The sequence below is a fragment of the Pongo abelii genome, chromosome 22 (genome assembly GCF_028885655.2).
Source record: "Pongo abelii isolate AG06213 chromosome 22, NHGRI_mPonAbe1-v2.0_pri, whole genome shotgun sequence".
NCBI classification, from domain to species: domain Eukaryota; kingdom Metazoa; phylum Chordata; class Mammalia; order Primates; family Hominidae; genus Pongo; species Pongo abelii.
Window position 1 is genome coordinate 25,356,234 of NC_072007.2, and position 21,490 is coordinate 25,377,723.

A 21,490-nucleotide genomic window follows, 5' to 3' on the forward strand; every position below is an offset into this window, starting at 1 on the left:
CTTCATTTTCCTTCTTAATTTCCTTCATTCTTTTTTTCTTCCTTCCTTCATTTTTTACTTTCTTTCTTCCCCTGTTTCTTTATTCCTTCTCTTCCCTCCTCTTTATTCCTGCTTTATTTTTTATTTTGTCCCAAACTGTATCTATTTAAAAGAAGTCACATAAATCTCCAAATATGGACAAACCTAGAATGTCCTCCAACATTCTGTTTACCCAGTCACTCCTTCATTCCCTATCCCATCCATGTGTTATTTGCAAGAAGCAAAGAGAACATTCTAAAGAGAGTCAATAGTTAGAAGGCAGTCAATCTGAGAAGGCAGACAACATATTTACTAAGAATGGTTTTATTAGTAAAAGCTAGGAAAAACTATAGAAAATATCCAATGTGTACTTTCAAGAAGATTAAAGAGAACATTCTGTGTATGAAGTAAAAGCAAGAAGTCATTAAAAAGGTAGGACCTGAGAGCAGAAAAAGTTGCTTTGAGATGAAAAATATGACCATGAAATTTCTAATGTAATGGAATTTGTAAATACAAGAGGAGATTCTGTAGAATTGGAATCAATGGATAAGAAAAATGAGCTAAATAACTTCTTCCAGAACTTCTAAAAAATGTAAAAAAATGCTGCCAGAGAAGTAAAAATTTAGAGGAAATATCCAGGAGATCTAAAATAAGTTTTATAAGAAGTCTAGAAGGACACAGGAACAGAAAACCGAATACCACATACTTTCATGTATAAGTGGAAGCTGATTGAGGGGAACACATGGGCACATGGCAGGGAGCAACACACACCTGGTACCTGTTGGGGGTGTGGGGGAGAGAGCATCAGGAAGAATAGCTAATGAATGTTGGGCTTAATTTCTAGGTGATGGGATGATCTGTGCAGTAAACCACCATGGCACACATTTACCTATGTAACAAACCTGCACATCCTGCACATGTACCCCTGGACTTAAAATAAAAGTTGAAAAAGATAGATGTCTAGAAAGAAAGAACTTGGCAGAAAGAGCAGCAAAAATTAAAAAAAAGAAAAAGAGGAAGAAGCAATAGAAAACTTGGCAGAGCTGAAGAAAGTCATTTGACTACAAGTGTAGATGACATGTTTAATGTCAGGTAAAATTAATTAAAGCAGACTTAAGCCTGATATATTTTGATGAAATATTTCATTTCAGCACTAAAAACAGAAACCTACAAGCATCAACACAGGGGTGCCGGCAGGGAAGGGCGAGGACAAGTGACTTACAAAAGAAATCCTCAAGTTGACATCAAGTTTTTCACAATACTAAATGCCAAAGGATCATAGAGAGTTGCCATCAGAGTCTAAGAAAATCAATTTAAGAACCAGGAATTCCATACCTAATTGAGCTGACATATATATAAAAGAAAAGAAAAGACACACGCCTGTAATCCCAGCACTTTGGGAGGCTGAGGCGGGCTGATCATCTAAGGTTGGGAGTTCGAGACCAGCCTGACCAACGTGGTGAAACCCCATCTCTATTAAAAATACAAAACTTAGCTGGGTGTGATGGTGCATGCCTGTAATCCCAGCTACTCGGGAGGCTGAGGCAGGAGAATTGCTAGAACCCAGGAAGCCGAGGTTGCGGTGAGCCGAGATCGTGCCATTGCACTCCAGCCTGGGCAACAAGAGTGAAACTCCATCTCAAAAAAAAAAAAAAAGAAAGAAAGAAAAGACAAAACATAATAACTATGTCCCCTTCCAAAACATTACAAAAAGAAGGGAACAGCTGACAGAGACAAAAGCAGTATCGGAAATCTAAGAAGGGGGAAGACAGTAGTGTAATAACAGGTAGTGTTTACCCGGTGGTTACTATGGGCAAAGCACTGTTCCAAATAATTTAATGACCCACTCAAACCTCACAATAATCCTATGAAATAGACTCTGTTGCTATACCCAGTGCAGAGGACAATATGGTTTTAGAGAAATCAAGGAACTTGTTCACAGTTACAGGGCTAGCAAAATGGTGCAGCCAGGAGTCAAGCCCAGAGAGTCTGAGTACCACATCTGAGTGCTTAACCACTAGGCTACCCAGCTCCTCAAAATGAAAATGAAAGGAGAGCAAAAATAGAAAATGCAAAGGAGGAAGCGCCAAAATAATTATTAAAAATGAATCAATAACAAAAGTATTGAAATATGTACCTCTTATGAAAACAAATGACTCTCCAAGGCTTAAAAAAGAAGAAAATCCTGGCCATTTGCAACAACCTGGATGAGCCTGGAAGACATTACGCTAAGTGAAATAAGCCATGCACAGAAAAACAAATGCTGCATGATCTCACACATGTGGAGTCCAAAAAAGTCAAACCTAGAGAAACAGAGAGTGGAAGGGTGGTTGCCAGGGGCTGGGAGATGGGGAGAAAGGAAAGATATTTGTTAAAGAGTATAATCTTTCAACATAACATTAATAACTTCTGAAAATCTAATGTAGATTATGGTGACTATGGTTCATAATAATGTATTATTAGCTTGAAATTTGCCAAAAGAGTAGATTTCAAGTGTTCCCACCCCCAAGAAAGGTAACTATGTGAGTTGATACATTAATTAGCTTAATTTTGAGAATTATTTCACTATGCATGTGTATATCAAATCATCACGTTATCCACTGTAAGTATATGCAATTTTTATTTGTAAATCATACGTCAATAAAGCTGGAAAACAATTCTTAAAAAAAAGAAATATATGACTCTTCAGCAGTGTAAACAACTTAAATCACAGAAAGGTTAGAAATAAAGAGACAAGTAAATACACACCAGGGAAATGCAAATTTAAAAATACATGTGTCAATCTCAGAAAAGGTAAAATTCAAATTAAACATAAACAGGACAGAGAGAACTATTTTCTGTTCATAAAAAGGAAAATCCAGAATGAATTTGTGAAAGATAAAAACTTTATATGTGCTATGTACCATGGCACTTTAAAAAAAACAGCAAAATCCAATGAAACAATAAAAATTACATTGTAGTCATGGCAAAAAGCATTTAATGTTTTCTCAGTCTTTGGCCAATCAAGACAAAAGTTCAGTATATAAAATAATTGACTATTACAAGTCGTCCCTTGGTATCCAAATGGGATGAGTTTCAGGACAATCTTGGGTACTAAAATTCATGTATGCTCAAGTTCCTTATATAAAATGGTGTAGTATTTGTATGTAACCTACGCATATCCTCCCACATTATTTAAATCATCTTTATATTACTTACAATACCTAATACAATGTAAATTCTATGTAAATTGTTATTATGCTGTATTTTCTATATGAATTATTTTTTATTTTTTTTAATTTTCATCTGCAGTTGATTGAATCCAAGGATGCAAAATCCATGAATACAGAGGTCTAATTGTATATTTAGTATGTTAATTTTATGGATATGAAAATAATAATATAACAATATAGAGATACATGTAAAAGAGGGTCGTGATTAAGGACATTGACTGCAGAACTGTATAACCTGAATTTCAAACTTATTTCCCCCACTTAACTAACTCAGTCCTTAGACAATACACTTAGCACCTTGCTACCTCAGTTTCCTTCTATCCTTCCTTATAAAATGGATGGTATCATTGTTATGATGATTAAATAAGTTCATACATATAGTACAAAAATTGGTGCCCAGCCCATAATAAATAATTAATATGTGCTACTATAATAATAACTAATGATGTACTTTATATATATATATATATATATATATATATATATATGGAATTTTGAGTTTTACAAATAGAGAATTTTTTTTCCAAATATTTTAGGGATATTTTACAAAAAACAGTAATATAATATGCCACAGGAAAGCACAATAAATAATTTAATGTGGAAATTATATGGACCACATATCTAAGTATACTAAAACTCTAATAATAATAGTAAACAAAAAATCACACTGCAAAGAAATTTTAAAACACCCTCCTAAGAAATTTTTGGGTAACAAAAGAAATCAAAGCGGTACTATAACTTATCCAGATAATTCTAGATTGTATTCTAGATTCTAGAATATAACTAATTAAGTGTCTATATATCAAACCTAGGTGATTATAGTAATACGATAAAAGTTTTACCATACAACAAGGGAGATATCATCTTTGTAACTTTAGAACAAGAATTTTTAAACAAGAAATAAGACACACCTCTTCAAAGAAAAAAAGTGATCCACTGGACGATGTTTAAATTATAAAACTACGTTAATCAAGGACACCATTGAGAGAGTGAAAAAGCAGCTACCATAGAAGAAGAAGATACTCATAATGTGCATGTGTAACAAAGACTTCAGATCCAGAAAAAAGAACACTTAAAAATCAATAGGAAAATACAAAAGAAAAATAGACAAGAAACTTGAACAGTTACTTCACAAAAGAAGTATCTAAATGGCCAATAAACTATGAAAAAATACTAACTTTGCATGTCATCAGAAAAATGCAAATTCAAACCACAATGTGAGACCATTGCACACCCACCAGAATGACTACAATTAAAAAGAACAATCAATACTAAATTTTGTCAAGGATATGGAGTAACCAAGTATCCCATACATTGCTAGTAGAAATAAAATTAGTACAACCAACTTGGAAAACTGTTCAGAGTATCTATTAATGTTGAAAATACATATTCCAAGTATATCCCCACCAAGATATGCATCCATATGTTCACCAAAAGACATCTACTAGAAAGTTCATAGCAGCAATATTTATAATACTCTATAGTTAGAAATGACCCATCAACAGTAGAATGGATGAACAAATGGTGATGTATTCACAGAATAAAATAATATATAGCAATAAGAATGAATACATTATAATTATACATAACAATATGGCAGAAGCTCACAAATAATATTGAGCCAAAGAAGCCAGATGTAAAGACGACAAACTATGATTTCATTTATACAAAGAACAAAGGAGGCAAAATTAATCTATGCTACTAAAAGTTAAGGTATTAGTTAACTTTGGGAGGATTGTGACTAAAAAGAAGGGCTCTAGGAAGCTAGTATATTCTATTTCTTGATCTAGGTACAGATTACACAGGTTTATTCAGTTGGTGATGGTTGTATGAGTGTGTTCAGTTTGTAAAAATTCATTGAGCTTTATGACTATGGTGTATGCACTTTTCTCTTTTTATATTAACTATCTCTCAATAAAATGTTTTAAAAACCTATGGGAACAGATTTAAAAGTATACTAATAGGAAAATACAGAGCACTTTGTGCTTAACAAAGGAATATCACTCAAGAAGGTATGAAAAGTAATACAAAAGGAACTAAGTTTCTAAATGTAGAACCAGAAAAGGGAAATTAATAGAGGTTAAGAACCACATTTAAATTAATGATAACATATTAAAATGCAAAACTGATAAATAAATCCAACTACCAGCTCTTTGAAAAGACCATAGGGAAACCTCAGGAAATGTAAAATGAAAAAAAAAAAAAGAGGTAAAACCTAAGTTTGAAAAATGATGAAGGGGATGGGATATTATCATAGATCAGAAATTCTCAACTTTAGCAACACTGACATTTGGGGCCAGATAATTCTTTGTTATAAGGGGCTATCCTGTGCATTGTAACAGTAGCCCTGGATTCTATCAACTAGATGGCAGTAGCACATTCCCACTTCCATCTGTAAAATCTGAAAATATCTCCATACATTAACAAATGTCAGGAAAGGCAAAATCACCTCCAGTTGAGAAGTAGTGCAATGGTAAAGGAAGCAAAACTCTATACTATTAACTTTTTACATCTGAATAAAAAAGCAATGTTTGAGGAAATATACGTTATAAAAAATGGTGGAAATGTAGTAGAGAAGCTCAATAAAACAATAACCAAAAAATTAAAATTTTTATTAAAGATTCATTACCCAAAAAAGGAAAATTCTGAATTTTCTATGTTGTTACATTGATTTGTGTGTATATTCATGCCCTGGTACCACACCCATTTAATCATTGTGACGGAGAATACCCTTCAGACTTCTAAGAACTAGATCATTCATCTCCTACTTAGAATGTTATTGAGAGAAGTTATACAATAGAAATATAAATGAATACCCCATATAAGTAATAGAAATTGAAGAAATTTGATTTCATAATAGATAATTATAATGATATATTAATTGTAATGATAAGATTTTATAAAAGTTGATGTATCAAAAATATTATTCCAATGTACATTCTATACAAAAGTACAATATTTGAATTCTTTTTTCATACTAAGTATTTGAAATTTGGTATGTATGATATACTTACAGAACATCTCCATTCAGACTAGCTATATTCCAGTGCTCAGTAGCTATGTGTGTATTGGACAGCACACTTATAGAGTATATTTAAAGATGGAAATTTCCTAGATTCATTTTTCTCATTTCCTGAAGACAGTAGAAATGTGATCTTTAAATAGAATTAAAAAAATCAAAGACAATTGGCATTTCAGAACTTAGAAACAAAATCTTCAAACAAAATGTTAGCAAAACAATTATCATTACCTTAAAATGATAATATGTCATTCATGATCAAGTATGGTTACTCTAAGAATGCAAGGTATAATTTCCATTGGACCTATTAATATTATTTATCCTCTACTATATAAGAGAGAAAATCTTATGAGCAGTTTAATGCCAGAAATGTATTTAGTTAATTAAATTTCATTTACATTCCTGATTTTATCTTTTTTTTTTTTTTCTGAGACAGAGTCTTGCTCTGTCACCCAGGCTGGAGTCCAGTGGTGTGATCTCAGCTCACAGCAACCTCCGTCTCCTGGGTTCAAGTGATTCTCATGCCTCAGCTTTCCAAGTAACTGGGACTACAGTTGCATGCCACCATACCTGGCTAATTTTTATATTTTTAGTAGAGATCATACAGGCCAGGCTGGTCTCCAACTCCTGACCTCAAGTGATCCACCCGACTCAGCCTCCCAAAGTGAGATTACAGGTGTGAGCCACTGTGCCAGTTCATCTCCCCATGCCCTGCTTCTTATATGTTGTAGACCATATATTAGAATTCAAAAGCTGAATACAAAGGTAAAAGTAAAATGTCTTATTTTTAATAAAATTGAGAATGATCTAAGAATAAGAATACCCTAATTCTTAAAGATTCACTGCTTACAAGTCAGGTCTCTCCAAACTAATTTATAAATATTTTATAAGTCCAATTAGTGTCAAAATTTTTAAAAATATTACCTGTAAGAAATAAATTTTAAAAATGGCCAACAGATTTTTGGAAATAAGGTGTGCTTTGACTTACTAGATATTAAAATAAATAAGAAAAAAGTAATTAAAATAGAGAGGAACAAGTGTAGGAAGTATAGGCAATGTAAGGTCCAGAAAGAACTCAGATATTTATAGAAATGTAATGTACAGAAATAGTTACTTTTCGATTCCAGTAAAGATAGATTCTTCAATACATGTTCGAAAGTTTAGCTACAGTGAATGTTTATTGGAGTACTATTCATTGGTGAAAAATAGGAATCAACTAAAATGTTTCTGATGGTTAATACTGAGTGTCAACTTGATTGGACTGAAGGATGCAAAACATTGATACTGAGTGTGTCTGTAACGGTGTTGCCAAAGGAGATTAACATTTGAGTCAATGGGCAGGGAAAAGCAGATCCAACCTTAATCTTGGTGGGAACCATCTAATCAGCTGCAAGCACAGCCATAATATAAAGCAGGCAGAAAACCATGAAAAGGCTAAACTGGCCTAACCTCCCAGCCTACATCTTTCTCCCATGCTGGATATTTCCTGCCCTCAAACTTCGGACTCCAACTTCTTCAGCTTTGGGACTCTGACTGGCTCTCCTTGCTCCCTAACTTGTAGGCAGCCTATTGTGGGACCTTGTGATTGTGTGAGTTAATACTCCTTAATAAACTCCTTTTTTGTATATATATCTATCCTATTAGTTCTGTTCCTCTAGAGAACCCTAACTAATACAGATTTTGGAACCAGGAGTGGTTCTAGAGGAACAGAATATTAAGGATGGAGTTCTTTCATTTGTTTTGGGGTTTCTGGAATTGTCTGCTTAATATGATTAGAGCCCAAAATGCTAAAGTCTCTGCTTCTAATAGTGTGGAGAAAACTGATAGTTCTGGCATGAACTGTTTAGAGAGTTAAGTAAGATAAATGCATTTGACACTCCTGATTCACCGCTCATGAGACGCAAGGAGTTTAGTGACTCTATACATAATACCTTTGACCATATGTAGAGAACCAAGGAACATAATGAAGTTGGTTGGTTGCTCCTAAGTTCACTGGACAAAGTGATGAAAGAAAATGATGAACTCAAGGATTCTAACTCCTGGCTACAGAAGCAGATACTTAGCTTCAAATCTACTAAGATTGCCCTGAGTGAGAAAGAGCTGTAGAGAAAGAGCTGAAATTGTGGAAAAACAGACACAAACTCTTCTCATGGGAGGGGCTGACATGCAATGAAAGATGCATGCACAGCCTCACCAGGTGTCTACTGTTAAAGTGAGGGCATTGATTGGAAAAGAATGGGACCTTGCAACTTGAAATGGGGATGTGTGGGAGGACCCTGATGAAGCTGGGGACACTGAGTTTGTAAACTCTGATGAAACTCTTTTGCCAGAAGAAATAGCTTCCCCATCCCCAGTAGTGGCAACATCCCCTCTCTAACCCATGCTGCCATCAGCCTTTCCACCTGTGTCTGAGGAGATAAAGCTTGTACTGTCTGAGGCAACAGTGATGGACTGCTTGAGCCAGTTGCCAGGCAGGATAATGTTGATTTTCCTCAGGAACCACCCCCAAAATCCCTGTTTGCTTCTAGAACTACAACCAGACTAAAGTCGGGGCAGGCCCCTAGAGGTGAGGTTCAGATTGTGACCCATGAGGAGGTGTGGGACACTTGAAAAGAACTGCTTGAGTTTTCCAATGTATACAAGCAGAAATCTGGAGAACAGGCACGAGAATGGATATTAAAAGCGTAGGATAATGGTGGAAGGAACACAGAGTTGGATCAGGCTAAATTTATTGATTTGGGCCCACTAGGTAGGGATTCTGCATTTAATATTGAAGCTCAGGGAGTTAAAAAAGGTCCTAATAATTTATTTGCTTGGTTAGCCGAAATATGGATTCCAAGATGGCTCACTCTGAGTGAGCTGGAATTGCCTCATCTACCTTGGTTTAGTGTAGATGAAGGGATCCAAAGGCTTAGGGAGATTGGGATGGTGGAGTAGATAAGTCACTTTAGATCTACTCATCCCAGCTGGGAGGGTCCAGAAGATATACCCTTGACCAATGCTTTGCGAAACAAATTTGTGAGGGCAGCACCTGCCTCTTAGAAGAGCCCTGTAATTGCTCTTCTCTGTACGTCAGATCTAACAGTGGAAACCACAGTCATTCAACTTCAATATTTAAATACAATGGGAATAATTGGATCCTGAGGTGCTAAGGGCCAAGTGGCAGCACTCAAACAACAAAGGCAAGGTGGGCAACTGTAATGGATGGCAGAGGCAAGGCAGCAATCAGAATAGTCTGACTTGTGTAGACCTCTGACATTGGCTAATTAATCAAGGTATTCCTAGAAGTGAAATCGATAGGAAGCCTACTGTATTCCTACTTAATTTATATAAGCAGAAAACTTCTAGATCAAATGGACAAAGACTAATGTGAATTATAAAAACAGAGAATCACGGCCCCTCAATCAATTTCCACACTTGAGCCAGTTTACAGACCCAGAAACCCTTGAATGAAGGGGAAGCCAGGTCTCCTCGAGGAAGGACCCCACTACACTACTGACAATTTATGCTGTTAATCTTTCTCCCATTCTTCCCCAAAGGGACCTCTAGTCTTTTACCACTGGGGAAAGGGAAATGATCGACATTCTGGGGACTACTGGACACTGGCTCTGAGCTGATGTTGATTCCAGGGGACTGAAAAGGTCATTGTGGTCCTCCAGTTAAAGTAGTGGCTTATGGAGGTCAGGTAATTAATGGGGTTTTAGCTCAGTCTGATTTACACTGGGTCCCCGGACTCATCCTGTTGTCATTTCCCCAGTGCCAGAATGCAGAATTGGCATAGATATACTTAGCAGCTGGCAGAACCCCCACATTGGCTCCCTGACTGGTAAGATGAGGGGTATTAAGTGGGAAAGGCCAAATGGAAGCCATTAGAGCTGCCTCAACCTAGAAAAATAGTAAATCAAAAACAATATCACATCCCTGGAGGGACTGCAGAGATTAATGCCACCATCAAGAAGTTGAGAAATGCAGGGGTGGTGATTCCCACCACATCCCCACTCAACTCTCCTATTTGGCCTGTGCAGAAGACAGATGGATCTTCGAGAATGACCATGGATTATCATAAGCTTAACCAAGTGGTGACTCCAATTGCAGTTGCTGTACCATATGTGGTTGCATTGCTTGAGCAGATTAACACATTTTCTTGTACCTAGTATGCAGCCATTGACTTGGCAAATACCTTTTTCTCCTTTTCTGTTCGTAAGACCCAAAGAAGCAATTTGCCTTCAGCAGGCAAGGCCAGCAATATACCTTTACTGTCCTACCTTAGTGGTATATCAACTCTCTGGCTTTGTGTCATTATCTGATTTGGAGAGATTTTGATTGCTTTTTGCTTCCACAAGATATCACACTGGTCCATTACATTGATGACATTATGCTGATTGGATCCATTAAGCAAAAGGTGGCAAACACACTGGGCTTACTGGCAAGACATTTGTGTGCCAGAAAATGGGAAATAATGGGAAATAAATCTGACTAAAATTTAGGGACCCTCCACCTCAGTAAAATTTCTAGGGGTCCAGTGGTGTGGGGTCTGTTGAGATATTCCTTCTAAGGTGAAGGGTAAGTTGCTGCATTTTGGCCCCTCCTACAACCAAGAAAAAGACACAATGCCTAGGGGCCTGTTTGGATTTTGGAGGCAACATATTCCTCATTTGGGTGTGTTACTCCAGCCCATTTATAGAGTGACCCCAAAGCTGCCAGTTCTGAGTGGGGTCCAGAACAGGAGAAGGCTCTGCAACAGGTCCAGGCTGCTGTGGAAGCTCTCTGCTACTTGGGCCATATGACCCAGCAGATCCAATTGTGCCTGAGGTGTTGGTGACAGATGGGGATGCAGTTTGTAGCTTTTGGCAGGTCCCCATAGGTGAATCACAGCAGAGGCCCCGCCGTCTTCTGCAGATAGCTACTGTCCTTTTGAGAGACAGCTCTTGGCCGTTACTGGGCTTTGGTGGAAACTGAACATTTGACTATGGGTCATCAAGTCACCATACAACTTGAACTGCCTATCATGAACTGGGTGCTTTCTGACCCATCTAGCCATAAACTGTGTCATGCAAAGCAGCATTCCATCATCAAATGGAAGTGGTATATATGTGATCGGACTTGAGCAGGTCCTGAAGGCACAGGTAAGTTACACGAGGAAGTGGCTCAAATGCCTGTGGTCTCCATTCCCGCCACCCTGCCTTCTCTCTCCCAGGCTGCACTGATGGCCTCATAGAGAGTTCCCTATGGTCAGTTAACAGAGGGAGAGAAGATTAGGACCTGGTTCACAGATGGTTCTGCATGATATACAGGCACCACACAAAAGTGGACAGCTGCAGCACAACAGTCCCTTTCTAGGACGTCCCCGAAGGACAGCGGTGAAGGAAAATCTTCCCAGTGAGCAGAACCTCAAGCAGTGTACCTGGTTGTGCAGGTTGCATGGAAAAAGAAAGGGCCAGATGTGCGGTTTTATACTGATTCATAGACTGTAGCCAGTGGTTTGGCTGGTCAGGGACTTGGAAGAAGCATGATTGGAAAATTGGTGACAGAGAAATTTGGGGAAGAGATATGTGGATGGACCTCTCTGAGTGGTCATAACTGAAGATATTTGTATTCCATGTGCATGCTCACCAACGGGTGACCTTGGGGAAGAGATATATGGATGGACCTCTCTGAGTGGTCATAACTGAAGATATTTGTATTCCATGTGCATGCTCACCAACGGGTGACCTTGGGGAAGAGATATATGGATGGACCTCTCTGAGTGGTCATAACTGAAGATATTTGTATTCCATGTGCGTGCTCACCAACGGGTGACCTTGGGGAAGAGATATATGGATGGACCTCTCTGAGTGGTCATAACAGTGAAGATATTTGTATTCCATGTGAGTGCTCACCAATGGGTGACCTAAGCAAAGGAGGAGTTTAATAATCAAGTGGATAGAATGACCCATTCAGTGGACACCATTCATCCTCTTTCCCCAGCCACCCCTGTCATAGCCCAGTGGTCCCATGAACAAAGTGGCCATGGTGGCAGGGATGGAGGTTGCACATGGGCTCAGCAACATGGACTTCCACTCACCAAGGCTAACCTGGCTATGGCAACTGCTGAGTGCCTAGTTTTCCAAAAGCAGAGACCAGCACTGAGCCCTCAATATGGCATCATTTCTCAGGGTGATCAGCCAGCTACCTGGTGGCAGGTTGATTATATTGGACCTCTTCCATCATGAAAAGGGAAGAGGTTTGTCCTCACTAGAATAGACACTTACTCTGGTTATGGGTTTGCCTATTTTGCACCCAGTGCTTCTGCCAAGACTACCTACCATCTGTGGACTCACGGAATGCCTTATCCACCATCATGGTATTCCACACAGCATCGCATCTGACCAAGGCACTCACTTTACGGCTAAAGCAGTGTGGCAGTGGGCTCATGCTCATGGAATTCACCAGCCTTACCATGTTCCCCATCATCCTGAAGAGGCTTGATTGATGAACAGGGGAATGGCTTTTAGAAGTCACAAGTGCAACACCAACTAAGTGACAATACTTTGCATGCCTGGGCAAAGTTCTCCAGAAGGTCGTGTATGCTCTGCATCCGCATCCAATATATGGCACTGTTTGTCCCATAGCCAGGATTCACAGGTCCAGGAATCAAAGGGTGGAAGTGGAAGTGGCACCACTCACCTTCACCACAAGTGATCCACTAGCAAGATTTTTGCTTCCTGTTCCCACAACATTACATTCTGCCGGCCTAGAGGTCTTAGTTCCAGAGGGAGGAACACTGCCACGGGGAGACATAACAACAATTCCATTTAACGGGAAGTTAAGATTGCCACCTGGACACTTTAGGCTCCTCCTACCTTTAAATCAACAGGCTAAGAAGGGTGTTACAGTGTTTGCTGGGGTGATTGAGGCTATTAAGATGAAATAAGTCTACTAATCCACAACAGAGGTAAGGAAGATCATGCACGGAATACAGGAGATCCATTAGGGTGTCTCTTAGTATTACCATGCCCTGTGATTAAAGTCAATGGAAAACTGCAACAGCCCAATCCAGGCAGGACTACCAATGGCCCATCAGGAATGAAGGATTGGGTCACTCCACCAGGAAAAAAAACTACGACCTGCTGAGGTGCTTGCTGATGGGAATACAGAATGTGCGGTAGACGAGGGTAATAATTAATACCGACTATGATCACGTGGTCAGTTGCAGAAAGGAGGACTGTAATTGTCATGAGTATATCCACCTTCTTTTGTTAAAAACATGTTGGTGCATGGATTTACTTGTACTAAGAAAATATCTTCATTTTATTTTTCCTTTATCCTGTGACATAAGATTTATTGACTTCATATCAGCATTTAAGTATTGTTGACTTTATGTGATAGCATTTGCGTTGAGGATTGGTGCATTTTCGGTTGTAAGAAAGATAGTTGTATCCTGTTAGGTGTAATTATAACCTTATTACTGTCTTTATTTGAAGATTATGTATGATCTCAGGAGATGTGTATGGGTTCAAGTTGACAAGGGAGTAGACTTGTGATGGTTAATACTGAGTGTCAACTTGATTGGATTGAAGGATGCAAAGTGTTGATCCTGGATGTGTCTGCTAAGTGTTGTCAAAGGAGATTAACATTTGAGTCAGTGGACTGGGAGAGGCAGACTCACCCTTAATCTGGGTGGGCACCACCTAATCAGCTGCCAGAGCAGCCAGAATATAAAGCAGACAGAAAAAACAGAAAAGGCTAGACTGGCTTAGCCTCCCAGCCTACATCTTTCTCCTGTGCTGGATGCTTCCTGTCCTCAAACATCAGACTCCAAGTTCTTCAGCTTTGGGACTGGCTTCATTGCTCCTCACCTTGCAGTCAGCCTATTGTGAGGCCTTATTATTGTGTGAGTTAATACTCCTTAATAAGCTCATATATATATATATCATATATACTAATAAGATATATATATATCTCCTATTAGTTATGTCCCTCTAGAGAACTCTAATACAATGCTCAAGCAATGAAATTTGTATATAAATTATGGTATATTTTTATAATGCAATATTATCCACCCATTTAAAACTATGTTGTGGAAGAATAATCTATATAAAGAGGTTTATTACACAGCACTAATTGACAATGAAACAGTTTACCAAGTAATAAGTAATGTGAAGTTCAATTTTTGTGTTCTCTTTGGTGTTCACACCAAAAGGATCTCTTTGTAGTCCTCTTAATAACTTTTTGCTGCATTATCAAATCCCTAAGATACAAAAAATCAAATTCTTGAGTTTTACCTAACCTAAACTAGGTTTAACCTTAATTATTTTTACCCAAATTTCAGCCAAATTTTGATGTTTTTGTTTCCCTATCTCTTCTTTCCCTTCTTCTATTTTGTACCCTTGTTCTCTTTTAGCAAGGTTTTTTTTTAGCCTTTTTTTTGTTTTGTTTTGTTTTGTTTTTCCATTTCCATTGATCGAATTGGGAGTAATTACAAAAAGCATTTTAGAAGTTATTGCTTATTAAAAGAAATTACTACTACATCACCTTGCTTCCACCTCCATCTTTATCAGTGCAGATACCAAGAGCGTGAATGCTTCTTTGACTTGCCCCTCTGCCTCAAAAGCCATGTCCAAACCTGATGTCATAATTCTGAAATGTGTTCAGAACCCACTGCTCTTCTTTAATATTGCTGTAACTGTGTGTTGTGAGCAGTGAAAGATGAGACGTAACCAAGTCTGTGCATGTTTGTATCTTTCCACAAGGTCAGATTTTCATTGGTGTTCTTTCAATTGTAAAAGTCATGGCTACATGGAGTTCCCAAGGAAGCAATTCTCCTTAGCACTACCTGTTCATTCAGTAGTTAGCGCCATGGGCACACAGGCTCAAGCCACAAGTCAGTCAATATTGCAAATCACACATTGTAGTATAATTAATATATAAATGTTATAGATTAAACATTCCATATCAGACAAACAATTAACATCAAGACAAAAAGGGTTAGGAAAATGGGGTCAAATGAACCAGTGCAAGGAGAGTGACATGGACAAGGAGAGTGTCCTGGCCTGATCTTGATGGATGTCAGTGACTTGCACTGAGGAGTCTTTTATTTGGGCAGAGCCTTCAGCCTCAGATGCCAGGTGCTACTCACAAGTGACAACATAACCGTGTCTATCAAGATGGCCGTCTTGAGCTGGTGAAGTCTTGCTATTCTTATGGCCCCAGAGTCTTCTGGTGAGGACTGAATTGATAGTAAAAAGTGTGCCTGGTTATGTCCTTATCTGATTGATTGCAGTCTCTATTGATTAGGCGAACATCTGATCCCTGCTGCTATGATCCCTGTTGGTATGATGCATTCTGAAACATAAGATGAGTCTTTTTCTAAGATGGAGTTACAGATGTCAAGGGTGCTCTATAAACAGCACCATTCAGTCCTTCAATACTTTTCACAGGTACATCTATAACCTACCAATAGACCTCATTGCTAACAATCTCCTCCCCTGTCAAATCCATACCTCAGCCTCAAAGTTCTTTCTAGAATATTGATTAATCATGCCATTTGTCTGCTTTTTGGAGAAAGTTAGAACTTCTGAGAATGGATTTCAAAGCTTTTGAGCCCAGCCTGATTTTCCAACCTCACCTCAGTTTATCACTCCCTGCCTACCATACCAAACTCCGTCCATCTCAGAAAGTATAGGAACTTTCGAAGAAGTGTTTCTGATGGAATAGTCTAAACAGTATGCACGTTTTGCCAAGCTGTGTGTGTGGTACCACTGTAAATTATATAATGACACTATATTTTCCAACCATTTGTTTTTCATCCAAGTATTTCTGATCATTATAGTAATAGCAAATTTTTTCACAGTAATTTGTTTTATAAGCATCAGGTAGTATCAAATCTCCCTCATGCAAACACATTATCATCTCTTTAACTTGTGCAGCCCTCACTCCATCCTCCACCCTTTTTCCTTTCAGGAGAAACTTACTTTGTGATTTCACTCTTATTTTATTTGTTTAAAATGTCCCATCCTGTTAAGCAAAGGATTATTTCTCCAAATGACCTGTATCTTTTCATATTTTTCTCTTTTTTTTGCTCATGATGTTATCTCTACTTGAAAATTCCTTGACATTTGTCTTCACTGAGCTAAATCCTACAGACATTCAATGCTCACCCCAGACATTACTCCCTCTTCAAAGTTTTCCCTCTTGATATTCCTAACACATCACCTCACATGTGAGTAGAAAGTTGAATTTATTAGGTTGGTGCCAACGTTTGCACCAACCTAATACTTAATCTCCTCATTACTACCAGTAACAGAGTCTCAAAAAGGAAGACGTATCTACATCAAAAGTCTAGAAGTAAAAGTTTTGGAGTTAAATGACCTGCTTTCGCCTGGGCACGGTGGCTCACACCTGTAATCCCAGTACTTTGGGAGGCTGAGGCGGGCGGATCATGAGGTCAGGAGATCGAGACCATCCTGGCTAACATGGTGAAACCCCGTTTCTTCTGAAAACACAAAGAATTAGCCGGGCATGGTGGCGGGCGCCTGTAGTCCCAGCTACTCGGGAGGCTGAGGCAGGAGAATGGCATGAAACCTGGAGGCAGAGCTTGCAGTGAGCCGAGATTGCGCCACTGCACTCCAGCCTGGGCAACAGAGCAAGAGTCCGTCTCAGAAAAACAAACAAACAAACAAACAAACACACAAAAATCTGCTTTTGTTCCCAATTTACAAATCACTCAAATTTCAATCTACTCTCTTTCTCTTTTGCATTCCCATTGCCCTTTGTAAATACTCTCTTGAAACATTTAACACACTCCTTGTCTCTCACCATACATAAAATCAGGTGGTATGTGTTAATTCATTTCTGACTTTTTCAGGCCTTAATAATCATTAAAAACAATTAAAGAAGATGAGAAGGAAGGAAGGAAGGAAGATGAGAAGGAAGGAAGGAAGGAAGGAAGGAAGATTTCTTATAGCCTGTCTATCTAAACTTTGAGTTGAGGTAATGTATGATCCAAGAGGAAGAAGAAGCAACGTGGATAGCTTAAGCTAAAATTAAATTCCTGTAAAAGGTGAAAGTTTACACATTTTTTTTTTTAGGTGGAAGCTTGATTAGACCACTAAAAAAAAAAAAGAGTTAAATTGCTTCATTCTTTTCCAATAATCTTGTTTATTACATTGCATCAAACGTTTGTATATGGAATTGCTTTTTAAAAGCAGGAAACCTGCTTCTCTGTGAACACTGGTTTGTTGCTCGTTTTTCATTTTCTTGACTAAAAACTCAGTTCTATAAATTGTTTCAGTAGTTCAATAAACAAGTGCTAAATTGCGAGCTCCCTAAGGATAATGACTGTGTCTTATTCAGTAATGTTTCCCAGGAGCCTCACTAATACCAGGAAGGCAAGTTTGCCTACATTTACTCGAGAATATATTGTTGTTAATTCTCTAAAGACCAATGGAGTAGGTGTTCTCTCAATGTCCGTCCACATAGCAAAACTGTGTGAAGAATAACAATCAGACAGACCTCAAATTTGCTCATTTGATGATTTATCTTGTTTGATGAAAGGCACAATAGCCTAAGAAAACTCTCTTTTCTCAGATACTATTTGCCTCAGATCAATAGTATGCAGAAAATACCATCACAGGACAAATGAAAATTGTCTTGACTGCAACTAGAGCACAAAAGGGAAAAAGATGTAACAATCTAAATTTCAAGAAAGCAGTCTCAGTTAAAAGCATTGCTCTCAGAAGTCTTTTTTGGTGCCTCTGCAGATGATCCTATTAGATTCTAGCAATTGCTAAGATTGAAATACTCCAAAGTGAGATAGAATGCTTCGGAAACACAGACTAGGTGGCCTATGATTCGTTAACTTTATTAAACAGCACTGTATTTCCTGAACAAACAAAAAGTACACTGGTATGTTCCTGAACTTTTTAAAGTTTTGCAGCTGATGGGGTTCAGGACACACTAACCCAGGATGTGGCATCTTGACGTTTGAGAAAATAGTAGAAACATGAAGGTCACTCTCACCTTCCCCTTGCCCCTTCTCCTCTGAAGCAGGCCATAAAATGTAGAAATAATTCTCTGACCTTCTCTCGTGTAGCAGAGAATAAAATCAGCTGACTTTCCCGTGAAGCAGGTCATAAAACCCTGTTTCATGAGGTGCCCTCCTTGTACCTGGAGGGAAAGAATGTTCTTATCTCTGAAGTCAGAGGGACACAGAGAAGAATCTCAACAAACAGGCCTTGCTAAGATGGGGTTTGTTACCATTAGATCATACCTCGTTTGTCCAATCACACTTCTGCACAACTCTCCACTCTTCCTCCTACCTAAGCATAAAAATATACGGGTTTCCCTGTTTCTTTGGGTCTTCCTTTCTTTCTTTCTTTCTTTCTTTCTCTCTCTTTCTTTCTTTCTTTCTTTCTTCTTTCTTTCTTTCTTTCTTTTTGAGTCAGAGTCTTGCTCTGTCACCCAGGCTGGAGTACCATGACACAATCTCGGCTCACTGCAAGCTCCGCCTCCTGGGTTCAAGAGATTCACCTGTCTCAACCTCCTGAGTAGCTAGGATCACAGGCATGCACCACCACTCCCAGCTAATTTTTGTATTTTTATTAGAGACAGGGTTTCACCATGTTGGCCAGGATGGTCTCGAACTTCTGACCTCAAGTGATCAACCTGCCTCTGCCTCCCAAAGTGCTGGGATTACAGATGTGAGCCACTGCGCCCAGTGGGTCTGCATTTCTGAAGGCTCCCATGTCAGGCAAAACTTATATTAAATAGATTTGTTTTTCTCTTGTTAATCTATCTTTTGTTACAGGTGCCTTAGCTGGGAACATTGAAACAGGTAAGGAAAAGATTAACACTTTTTCTCCTTTGCACATTTCACTTAATTAGAGTACACCAGACTTTAAGTCTGTCTTACTTCTTGCTTTCTTACCCCATGCCTAGCTTTAATTCAAATTTAGTTTAAATGGTTAATTGCCTTAGAAGCCTGGTAAATTAGTTTTTATGTTAACTAAACGCCAAATGTGAGTAAATCACTCTGCTAGATGCTTTACATAGTCTACCCAATTTTCCCTTAAACAACTTCCCAAGGCTTATGTTTTTTTTCCTATTTATTCTTAGGAAAACTAAGAGTCAAGTGATCAAGTAACCATCAAGGAAACATTCATAATCTTTCCGTTGGATCAGGTCTATCTCCATGTTTATTCAATACACAGTGGCTTCAAATGGTATCCTCTTTATAAAACTTGCTCAAATTACGGATTCTTCCCCCTCCTTCCCCATCTCCACCCAGAACTCCAAGGTATGAGAGCAATCTGGCTCATCCCTTCAATCTCCCAGGTGAACCAGCGTCAAAAGAATTCTTAGCAAGAACAACTTGGCATACTGAAAAACAACGTGCCAATTGAGGAATTAGATGTTCTGGGCTCCATTCACTTGACCGGCTGTGTTACCTCTGCCTGATGATTTAACTGCTCTTAGCCTTATGTTCCTTATCTTTAACTGAGGTTAACCATCTAGTTACATAGAACATTTTAGTTTGAGTTATAATGGAATCTCTAAGAGAATAGGTATATGTTGTAAGTATTCTTTAAATTAACATTTAATCCGTAAACTGCAAATTAGGGACGTTGCCCACACTTTTTAATTTAATTTAATTTAATTATTTTTGAGATACAGTCTCACACTGTCACTCAGGCTGAGTTGCCGTGACACAATCATGGCTCACTGCTGCTGTGACATCCTGGGCTCAAGCAATCCTCTCACCTCTCAGCCTCCTCAATAGCTGGGGCTACAGGTGCCTGCCACCATGCCAGGCTAATTTCTGTATTTTTAGTAGAGGTTTGGCATCACAGTGTGGCCTAGGCTGCTCTCGAACTCCTGGGCTCAAGCGATCTGCCTGCCTCAGCCTCCCAAGGTGCTGGGATAACAGGCATGAGTCACCTTTCCCAGCTGCTCACAACTTTAAAAAGAAAGCTTAATGTCTCAACTACATTCTAATGTCATATGGATTATGTTCCAACAAACTTTTTTTTCAAAGAAAACAATTATTTAAAAAATCATTAACATGCTTGTTTATTATTTGACATTTAAAATGTGCTGTTTTTATATTGAAATAACTCTATCCAAAGTGTACCAAGAGAGAATGGATTCCCTAAGATTGTCAAGTGCAGCAGAATTTTAGCTATCAGACAATAATAAATTGGGAATGACAGATAGTGCTGACCATCGTGCATTCCATAGTGAGAATGGTAAGGACTTAGGAGCTTCCCATTAAATTAATGAGAACCCTCAGCCTTTTTGGCCAGCAGGATTAAACAACATAATGGAGACATCTGAATACCTTTCTACCACCCTGGGAATGAAAGGCAAGATTGAAAGGACAACCAATTCAGTTAAGTATTTGGCTTTTCACCCAGGTTACCCCTAGATCGGGCTGTTATTCCACTATTCTCTCATTTTGGCTTTCAAGATCAGCAGCAGCTAAAATAGCGTTTTTGAAGTATTTTAGGTTGTTTACACCCTTGTTTTCTGAATCAATAAGAAATAAAAAGACCAGGAATCCCTCCAGGTCCCTAAAACTGTCCAATAAAGGTGTGCTCTTAATTTGGATTTATAGGTAGGGTTTTCATTTTATGGTCTGCTTGCTTTTTAGAATCAGCAGCTCTTCAGTCTGCTATCCAAAAGGAGGCATAGCAATTAGTTAAAAATTAAAATGAAAAATTCTAGAATCTAACTGTGGATTTTTCCTCTTCTGGGAGGTAGGATGTGAAAAATCCAAGTATTGGATTAGGAATTAGGCGAGTAGTGCCACTAACAACCTGTGCAGCCTGGAAAAATCCAATCTCGCAAAGCCTCATTCTCTCCATTGGTAATCAGTTTGACAGTATGATGGCTACGTTTTTCAGCATTTATAAGTATACTGCTCTCTTTAAAAACAAAGACTGATATGGAGAATGAGTAGGTAACAGAGCACAAATATTCCCAAGAAGATATATGCCCAAGAAAATGAATCCTCTCTTGGGCATATATCTTCTTCTGTAAATGGGAATCTATTTACAGATTTTATTTATTTATTTTTCTTGAGACAGAGTCTCACTCTGTCTCTCAGGCTGGAATGTAGTGATGCGATCTTGGGATCTTGGCTAACTGCAATCTCTGCCTCCTGGATTTAAGCAATTCTTGTGCCTCAGCTTCTTGAGTACCTGAGAATTCAGGTGTGTGCCACCACACCTGGCTACTTTTTGTGTAGAGATGGAGTTTCACC

At 38.5% G+C, this 21,490-nt stretch overlaps 1 long non-coding RNA gene across 1 annotated transcript; it reads left to right on the forward strand.

The window, feature by feature from the left end:
- Positions 1-7,682: 7,682 nt before the first annotated feature.
- On the forward strand, positions 7,683-19,506 carry LOC129052379 (uncharacterized). Its single transcript, XR_008517384.2, has 4 exons — positions 7,683-7,838; positions 17,096-17,220; positions 19,037-19,063; positions 19,345-19,506. It is a non-coding gene; the product is annotated as an uncharacterized LOC129052379 (long non-coding RNA).
- Positions 19,507-21,490: the final 1,984 nt, after the last annotated feature.